This window comes from Alligator sinensis, unplaced genomic scaffold (genome assembly GCF_000455745.1).
Source record: "Alligator sinensis unplaced genomic scaffold, ASM45574v1 scaffold320_1, whole genome shotgun sequence".
NCBI lineage: Eukaryota > Metazoa > Chordata > Crocodylia > Alligatoridae > Alligator > Alligator sinensis.
Window position 1 is genome coordinate 254,461 of NW_005842249.1, and position 9,721 is coordinate 264,181.

General features: G+C 48.4%; 1 protein-coding gene across 1 annotated transcript in view; it reads left to right on the plus strand.

Annotated features, from left to right (window-relative positions):
* LOC102374654 (sulfotransferase 1 family member D1-like) overlaps positions 1-8,116 on the plus strand; it is a 41,402-nt gene extending 33,286 nt beyond the window's left edge. Inside the window, exon 10 of the mRNA XM_025208749.1 lies at positions 7,796-8,116. The gene's annotated coding sequence lies outside the window, so the exon portion shown is untranslated. The remainder of the gene's footprint in view (positions 1-7,795) is intronic.
* The last annotated feature ends 1,605 nt before the right edge of the window (positions 8,117-9,721 follow it).

The window sequence follows — 9,721 nt, forward strand, 5'->3', positions numbered from 1 at the left end:
CGGGGAACGAATTTACATACCGGTGGCGGGAACTCTTTTGCACCGTGCATTCCTCTTGCAACATGAGCAATGCACTCTGCAAAAGAAGCTGCAGAAAAGGCGGGAAACTCGTCCCTGCACCAGGGTTTTCCTCTGCAACAGGAAACTCTCCCGTGCAATGAAGCTGCAACTTGGCGGGGATAATTCTGGTGCCGAAGCACACACAAAATCATGCCTTTGGGTCATGACACCAGCATTGGGTGGCAACCCTTGGGGGAGGCAAAATAGCAGCAGCTGCTCTGATAGCTTGGCCACTGCTAGCAATGCAGCCAGTGCTGCTGCCCTATGCACAGTAGCTGCCCAGGGCACTCCAGCATCCAGTAATGACTCTATTAATTACACCATAGTAAATGTGTCTTGTGTTGAGGCCCTAAAGTGACTTGCCCAAGGTCAAACAAGAAGTCTGTGGCAGGGCAAAATCTTAGTGAGGTGTTAGGATTATGGCAGAGAACCAGTAACAATGTTCTGGGCTGCCAACTGGACTCCACAGAAGCACTTTTAAGCTGAGCTCTCCTACAACAATTATTTTGGCAGGAAGAGAGGGGCAAGGGAAGCAAAACGTATCCATTCCTGGGATAGGCTCTACGGAAATCAGCACCACTTCTTCCATCCCTCAAGAACAAAACACTACATTCCCATGAGGTGACTGTTTTACTCAGTGATTATTTAAATAGTAAAGACTGCTGTAATCCTTTCCCCTCCCTCTTCTCAATTCAGGTTTCCCAACATGGAAGAGGAACACATGCTGAGGAGGGCATTAGAGAGCATCCATTGCATTCCCCTCTACTGGTGCTTTGTGGAGAAGTGGGGCCAGATGGAGGCCTTCCAAGCCAGCCTAGATGAATTTCTCATTTCCACCTACTCCAAATCAGGCAAGTTTAGCTGGACACAGGGCTTTCAGGGGAGGGGAGTGGGGGGAGTTTAGCTTTGTATGGCCAGTGACACATGGTAGGAGGCAGAAGGCACTCGACTCTGCCGAAGAGTTCTCTGCATTCTAGGCGCAACCTGGATCAGCGAGATTGTGGACATGATCTACAATGATGGGAATGTAGAGAAGTGTAAGCGGGATGCCATTTTCAATTGAGTCCCTTTCATGGAAATGAGTGCCCCTAAATTTGTAAATGGTAAATTTTACCTGAGCAGTCAGACAATTGGTGGTGCCTCTTCCCACAGAAACCATTTGAGGAGCTGGGGTAGGAACTCTGGCTGCGTCGTCACTCTAATCCTACAAGGAATTCAGCCTCTCCTGGATGTAATGCAATTAATTGGTTTTAGAGTGTTCTTTGGCAGATCACATGCTAATCTGCTCCATTTAAATAATTCCATCCACTGCCCCTCCTTTGAAATCCATGAAGAAAGCTGAACTGAAAAAAGCAGCGCTCTGTGATTCTTACATGACACATGTAGGACACGTGCATTGTTTTTGCTGCACTCCAAGCCAAGACTCTATTCTCACAACCTCTCAGGGCAGCTCTACACTGCCTCAAGGCCATATCCTGGACTGCCACTGTGAAAGATGCCCTACTCCCACACTCTCACTCTGTACTCTCTAAACCCTGAGAACAAGGCAACACAGTGCGCATCTACATGAGATGCTGACTGCACAGTAGCTGAAAAAAACTGCACAGTAGCGCGTCACAGCACGGACATTGCTAATATGGTACTGTGCAGTATTATTAGGTTACTGCACAGTAGCATCATGTAAAAGACCTTCATTGTAAAAGGTCTTTTACATGATGTAAAAGACAGGTGTTACTGTGCAGTAACTCCTGATACAAGTTAATAAACAAGTACTAAACACAAGTACTAAATAAAAGTGTAGTAACAACTGCACATTAGCATCTTGTGTAGATGTGGCCATAGTAGCCTTAAAATGGTGCTGGGCATGTGTCAATATGCACAAGTGAGACAGAAAGCCTAAAAGCGGCAATGAGGCACATGCCTTGCCCAGCACATGGACACAATGGCAACATTGCCACCTTTCCAGGAGTTGACTGGTCTGTGTGGAGCATGAGCAAATGAAAGGAAAGCTGACTTCCAGGGTGAGGGATGAGATGCAGGGAAGCAGCCTCAAGGTGGCCAGAGGTTGGAGGAAGGAAGTGGGAGAGACAGACCAGCCTTAAACAGCCACTGGAGCAATTCTGGGAGGCCTTTAAGAGAGAGAAGGTAACTCTGAGGGAACTGCAGCCAGTAAGTCAGTAGGGCTGGGGTGTTGTGGGATTGCATGAGAAGGCAGGCAGCTACATGACATTGTAAATGCTTAATCATATTTGCATATCACTCATGACAGCCAGCTACAGGTAATGCTATTTCACTCATGTGCGAGGGCAGGGCATTCTCATGCATTATACCCAGTAGGGCCTTTAACTCCTTGTGTGTTTCCCAGGCACAGAAGAGCTGCATAAGATGCTGTCCCCTTTGGTAGTGAAGACTCATGTCCCCGTATAGCTCCTCCCTGTCTTCTTCTGTGGGAAGGATTGCAAGGTAACAGACTCCAGACCTGCAGGACAGAGGTGGCCACGTAGGTTTTACCCTCATGGACAGTCCATCTTGTCTAGCACCCTGCTTCTAACAGCTGCCAGTACTGGACACTTCAGAAGGGCATGTGCCATGAGACCAGGGCTGTATGTGGCATTTGTAGTGGAGGAAGGACAAGGGGAATCCCTTCCAGTTCTATGGAGCACAGAAAGTCAAAGACCCTTGGCACTTACTTTTTTTGAATTGTGCTTTCTTCCCTTGTCCATCGTGCAGGTGATCTATGTTGCCCAAAATGCCAAGGATGTGACTGTCTTTTATTACTGCTTCTGCCAGATGGCAAAGCTGCACTGTGATCCCAGCCCCTGGGTTGAATTTCTGGAGAAATTCATGGCTGGGAATGGTAAATGAAGAGTTTGGGAGATCTCAGCAATGGGTGTGGTGGTGCCTATGCAGAACAGAATTGAGAGAAAGAACAGAATTCTGTTTTTCCCAAGACAGAAACCCACTGGTGGGCTTGTCAGCAAAGCTGGGAAAGGTACAAACTCTCTGTCTCTCCCTGGAGGTCCAGACTGGCAGGACGGGAACTCCCAAGCGCAAGACAGGCCATTCTGGCATGTAGCATGGCCTTGTGGCTGGGGACCTAGCAGGACTGGAGTCTACTCCAGTGTCTCTCACTGGGACCTTTGGCAAGGAACTCTGCCTTCCGTGGTTCTGTCTCCCTCTCTTTTCTCTACCATGGATAAAGCAAAATGCTTGGGGAAGAGACCATCTCTACCTGTGGCTGCACAGTGCCCATCACAATGCAGCCACAAGCAGTGGGGGGCCCTCCAAGTATCTTTGCAAAACAAATAACACCCATAACCAGAGCCCACATGCAGACAGGGCTCTCACAATCAATCCCCACCTAGAGCTGGGCCCAGACACTTCTCATTTTCTCATCCAAAGCTGAGAATCTCAGCCCACTAGACCAGGGATCAGCAACCTATAGTCCCTGGGCTGGATCTGACTTACAAGCCGTTGGATCCAACCTATGGAGCCATGGCTGCGGCAGCATTTGTTATCGGGGGGCTCGCTCTGCAGACACTGTGCTGCAGTGGATTGCCTAGAGCTTCAGCAGAGGGAGGATCTCCTTGTACCGCACCACAGTCAGGCTGCAGGGACAAGCAGCAGAGGCAGCCAGGTCTCATTGCCTGTCTGCCTCAGACCTGAGCTGGGTCATTCCAGCCCCCACCAGAAAATGTTGGTGACCCTTGCACTGGATTGCTTTCATGGTGTATAAATAGTCAGTCTTTAAAGCCTTGTTAAGACCAAGCTAAGAATTACAACAGGGAGCAGCCTGTGGAGGACAATGCAGGGAACAGCTTTTCTCAGAAAGAAGGGGGTGAGCAGGAGATCACCTAAATTCACCAGTTCCCAAACCAGAAGGGACCTTTCTGTCTACCCACACCTCTCCCCCTTACAACCAGCACCTGAACTAAAGCCCATTTTGCAAAACTCTCTCACTTTGGTTTGAAGGCTCAAAGCCAGGGCAAGTCCATCACCACCTCACAGTGGTGGTGAACTTGCCCCATTCCACTGGATCCTCTTACACCTTGTAGATCCTGCACTGGTCTGGATGCAGGCACTAAATCCAGACTTGGGTGCTCTTGAAGCTAGTGCTTTCTTTCTCTCTCTGAATGTCTCTTTCTGTGTTGGTATGATCATGTGAAAGGCTGGTAGGAGAATGGAAAGGACCATCGTTTCCTGTTCCTGCACTATGAAGACTTGAAAGAGGTGAAGCAGTGAGTAGAAAGCACAAACCATTGCCATGTCCAATCCCATTCTCTCCACAAATATCGTCAATGGGGAGGGTGATGTTAACATGCCTTGGTAGAGATGCTCTCTGCACGTTGGGCATTTCGGGCATCAATGAACATATGCTCCAGGAGGCATAGCAGCGTCTCTCCTCTCTGACACATTGGAAGCTGTGGTACAGCTGTGGTACTCCTAGAGGGAGTCTGTGGCAGGAGCATGAATTGAACCTACTCCTCCTGAACTGCAGCCCAGTGCAAGACCATCCTTCAACCCCTGTGCAGCCCTCTGCCATGCTCCCTTCTTGAGCACTGGGACCACCTCCTCTGCCACCCAATTTGTGACACCAGTAGGAAAATGTCTTTCACTTGGAGCTAGGTTACAATCAGAATAGTAACAAAACATCACAGAGATGGCTATGTTCTGTGCCTGACTAAATCAACTCCCTACAACTAGCTCAACTAGCTCACACTTAGGTACCTCAGCACATAGCCTGGCGCTGGGTGACAAACGGTTGTATATACCTCAGCATCAGTGGGAATACTGGAGCTGAAGCACTTTCAATGATTTCATAGATTTCATAGACATTAGGGCTGGAAGGGACCTCGGAAGATCATCGAGTCCAGCCCCCTGCCCAAAGGGCAGGAAGTCAGCTAGGGTCATAGGATCCCAGCAAGATAAGCATCCAGTTTGCTCTTGAAGGTGTTCAATGTAGGCGCTTGAACCACCTCCGGTGGCAGGCTGTTCCAGACCTTGGGGGCTTGGACAGTAAAGAAATTCTTCCTTATGTCCAGCCTGAAACAGTCTTGTAGTAGTTTATGATCTTGCCCTTTATAGCTACTATAGAGGCCCCTAGTGTTCCTGGGAGTCTTTCCCTTGACTCTAGGCTTTGGATCAAGTCCTCTAGCCTTTGTGTTTTGGGTCCTCATTTTTAAAGCCAATCCAAGAATTCTGCCCTAGAGGTGCTGTGAGGCTGATCCAATTATTAGCATGTGCAAAGCCTGGCTTAGACAGAAGGTTAGAATCCAGTTATAAGTAACAAACAAATCAGATGTTGCACAGCTATAGACAAAAAAAAGTGTGGAAATCAGACCTGCCCTCCCCATGCAGTCGTCTGTACAGCAAGAAGGAAAAGAGACATGCAAAGCTGCCATAGACATAGGCAAACCCAGTAGGCAAACCTTCCCCTGCTGCTCAGCTCTGAATATAGTTCACCACCTTCCAAAATCGAGACAGATAAAAATCCATCCCACCCAAGGGTTCCACTTCAAGCAGCCATTGTGGCATGGGTTCCCTCCTCCTACCCTTCCTTCTGTTCCAACTCACTGCTCAGCATGGTGCAGTCATATCCCAGAAGTGCTCCACAGGCATATCACATTGGCTCAAGCAGGTTGGGACACAGTAAGCTGCAAGAGGCAACTGGGAGGTCAGCACAATAGATCTGGTATGTGAACCATCTCACAAGATAGGTTCCCACTGCATGCTGGGCTTCCTTATCCCCTGGGAGCAGAGATTGAATACAGTAAACATTATCAGCACAACTCTACTAGGAGAAGTGTGTTGGACATATGGGTCTGGGACAGACATTGCACGAACTAGTTTGAGCTCAATCAGTTACGTCTGATACTACATTCAACTAGGTTTATCTCAAACCAGTTTCGGCCATTTTGAACCTGGTTTATGTGCACTGAATGTCTGTTCTGTTACAGGTTTAAACCAGTTTCTGATCACTTAAACCAGGTTATGTGTAATGTCTGTCCCTAGGCATGGACATGCCACAAGCTCTTCATTCTTCTCACCTTAGGTCAAGCACATTGTTTGCAGTTTTCTCTGTAAAACTATGGGTATAAACAGATGTCACCAAATGAAGATGGTCAGTTGTAGCGGGATATGTTTCCTCTCCCCTTCATCCCACCACGAGCCCACACTTGGGCTAGAGACAGACATTCAAAAAGCCTGAGCCTGAATCGATTCAACCTTTGCAGGTACACTAACCTGGCTAGGCTGAACCAGTTTCCAACCACACAGACTACCCCTCTGGACTGAGGAAACTCAGGCACATGCATGCAGTAGCTCAAGCTGGAAGCCAGGGGGTATTACAGCAGCCCTCCCTGCCCTTCCACAGAGCTAAACTGTGAGGGGCATGGCCAGGCCCCAGCAGGGCTCTGATTGGGGAGGCATGTGAACCTCCACTCTGCCTGCAGTCCCAGGCTTTTCCCCACTTACTGCTCAAGGGGCAGGAGTGTTGCCAGCCTGTATCCCCGGGCTAGCACTCTGAGGCAAGGGGAGGGGGTGTGTGTAGTGCATTCATCTGTTGATGATATGGAGCTTTTCACTCTCCCTCCCTGCATCTGTATAGTGTCTGCAGCAAACTGAGAGGCAAGCAAGCTGGGGGGAAAAGGGGAGCTGATAACAGTGTTTATCACCCCTTATCTCAGTGTTTATTGCCCTATTAAGAAAACAGAGAGACATTACCAGCTATCTGTTGATTCAGCACAGACCCAGCATGTGGTCCGCTGGCTAATACACAGACACCTCTCAGCAAGGCAGAGGGGAGGGGGAATTTGTGCTTAGCAGAGAGTGGTGAGCGGGAGGGAGGGGAGCAAACAGTTCTTCTCAAACATTTCCAAGGAAGAACATTAAGCTATCTGTTAATCAGCTCCAAAAATCCTGTCTGCCTTTGTCTGTCCCACAGTACAGACTGTAGCCACCATGTGGTCTGCTAGCTAATTCTGAGGTGTCTGCATAAAGCAGAGGGGCTTGGGGGAATAATCCCTGATTAGCACAGAGAAGGCAGGCAGATGCAGAGGGAGGGGCCAGCCATGCTGTGGAGCAGAGAGCTGTACCCAGCCCAGAGAGCATGCTGGGATTCTGGGGTACTCTGGTTTATATTAAACCAGCAGGGGGTCTGGGACAGACATTGCACAAACTGGTTTGAGCCAAATCAGTTAACTCTGATACTACATTCAACCAGGTTTATCTCAAACCGGTTTCAGTCATTTTCAAACTGCTTTATGTGCATTGAACATCTTTTCTGTTACAGGTTTAAACCAGTTTCTGATCACTTAAACTGGTTTATGTGTAATGTCTATCCCTATCATGCACCATGAGTCTCCCCTTGTGGTGTCTATGCTAGAGCTATCGTGTGATATTGGCACAATATGTTGTAGCCATCTGGGCAAATGGAGTGTGTTGCTGAGGATGCACTGCAAACTGTAGCATTTACTGTGCCTTCCTGTCTGCTGACCCTGGTTTTTACAGGGGAGACAAGTCACTGGTTATGATGCATTCTCAAGGAGTCAAAACTCTCTGCTAGTCAAAGGCCTGATCTAAATCCTCTTGTCTCTGGATCAGGTACTATGTGGAACCCAAAGAGCATCATCGTGTTCTACAAGGTGTCCTGTTACAGACAATTAAACCCCCACATCTACACTGTTGTGTTTCAGCATATCTCCTCATCTGATGGTTGGCTTGCTTGTCTCTGCAGGAATCAAAGTGGAAAGTAGAGAAGGTGATTCAAGTCCTAGGAAAGGACCGGAAGGAGGAGGTGGTGAATAAAATCCTCCATCACACCTCATTCAAGGAGATGAGGAAGAACCCCTCTGTCAACTATGAAACAATGCCCAGCTGGGCTGTGGACCACAGTATATCTCCGTTCATGAGGAAAGGTGAGCCGCTCTGCCAGCACCTAAGACAGCACCAAGACACCTAACCCATCCATCTCAAACTGACTTATTGTGGGCCAGAATCCGAATAGGCTGGACAGGTGAACAGGAGAGTGTAAAGGTTTAAGCAACTTTCAAATAAAATCCTGTCTGTGTTTAATTTCTCTAGTCCACTGGCTGCATGATTCTAGCCCAGGGAAAAGAAGCAGGATGTTAGGAAGAGAGAAGGTGCGTTTTGCTTGCAGTGAGTGATGGGTCAGGCAGAGAGGTGGGAGATTTTATGGAGCATGGGCAGGTCTTGAGGGACTTGTTGATTAGTACCCACAACCCAGCCACCCCTGGAAATGCACAGCACTGTATGCAGGTGTCTGGGGATGGCTGTGTTCTCACAATCCCCCTCCCCATTGTTGTTACACCTCATCAGATCCCTCCTGACCCTCTCCCTTCAGTCTCACTCATCCTACGATGTAGTGGGTTGCTCCCTGATGCTTCCATGATGCAAAAGCAAAGCAGATCTTTCTGGGAGCAGCTCTTTCCAAAACCCATCCTGCTCTTCTTACTTGGTGAGCTCATAACCATCAAGGGAAAGTTAAGCTTTGTCACCTTGAGCAACCTGAAAAACTTCCTCACTTCTGCATTTCCCCCTGCCCATTTATAAGCAGGGAGGCTGAGAGTTTTAGAAAGAGCAGCCTAAGTATGTTCCTTCAGGTCCTGGCGAGTAATAAGGAGCTTGCCAATGGCTAAGAGAGAATTTCCTCTCAAGTACTAGGCTCAAGAACTGCACAGGGCCAACGTAGCACACCCCCTACATCCCAGCCATGTAGGAAACAATGCTAGAGACAGTAAGAGCAGCATTAGGGAAGACCCAGAGCATTGTGGAGACCTCATACTGCTTTACGGGAGTTATAAAAGAGCACTCATGCTACTGATGCTCCTTCATCTGAGAGGAGCAGAGCATTAGGAAGGTGCAGCAGTGGGGTTAAGCTGCCTTTGATATATCCCCACCCCAGCTGCAGACTCCTCTCCCTTTCCTGTCACATGTGATGCTGCAAACCCATATAGCAGGTGCTCAGCACTCACACAGTGGCTTTCAAAGAATCCCACCCACACCCTTCCTTTGAGGTCCGTGGATGGACAGTTCCACCTCTGTACAAGCTAAGCATTAGCTTTTGTCTATACTGCCCATTCCACAGAAGCATGGACAGAGCTGTCCTACTCTGAGAAAGGCAGCCTGCCAGCTTCTTGGTAAAAGGATGTGCACCTTGACCAGAACCCTCCTCAGCCCAGTACCTAGTACAGTGCTTGCAATCACATTCTCAAAGCCTTTCCTTTTTCTTTTACTGTAAAATGGTCACCTTGAAAGCTGCCCCCGTGGCAGATAACAAACTGCCTTAAATGGCTGCTACTCCTGGGGGTTGCGTTAAGAAAGTCCTCTTTATTATAGAGTTTGGGAGCCTAGGTAAGGCTTGGCTATAAGGATTTAACGAGGTGATAGAAGGCTGGGATCACCCTCAGGCAATAAATAACTTGTTCAGCCTGGCAGTTTTTGCCTTCGGAGCTGATCAGGCAGCCTGGCGTTTAACTCTTCGATTGGCAGAATCATAAAGCACACCCTTTTTAATCTCTTCTCAAGCATCCACTTCCTGGAAAGATTTTAGTCTGCCAGCCCTAAAGGCTTTCTTTTCTGCCAATTGGAAGACAAATCCTATTTTCTTCAGCTGAGAACTGTGGGAAGGACGCAGATTACT